A 413-nucleotide genomic window follows, 5' to 3' on the forward strand; every position below is an offset into this window, starting at 1 on the left:
ACGAGTTTTGCTTGTCCACAGCTTGAGGAGCAGTTCCCCCCAAACCCTTGCACCGATCTTCTTGAAACTTGGCAGACTTTGTGGCCTCAGCAAGAGCTACCACCCCTGCAGTTTTGAGCCTCCCTGTGGTGTAACACTTACACGTGACAGGAGTTTTGCTTTCAAGAATTTGGAGTACAGTTCCCCCAAACCCTTGCACTGATCTCCTTGAAACTTGGTAAGCTTTGTGGCCTCAGCATAGCCTACCACCCCTGCAGTTTTTACCCCTGTATGTTGTACTGCCTAGACATGACATGAGTTTTGCTTTCAAGAATTTGGGGTGCAGTTCCCCCCAAACCCCTTCACTGATCTTCTTGAAGCTTGGCAGACTTCATGCTGTCTGTAGAGTCTACCATCTCTGAAATGCCTATCCA

The sequence above is a fragment of the Gavialis gangeticus genome, unplaced genomic scaffold (assembly GCF_001723915.1).
Source record: "Gavialis gangeticus isolate Ggan-Ray unplaced genomic scaffold, GavGan_comp1, whole genome shotgun sequence".
In the NCBI taxonomy this organism is placed as follows: domain Eukaryota; kingdom Metazoa; phylum Chordata; order Crocodylia; family Gavialidae; genus Gavialis; species Gavialis gangeticus.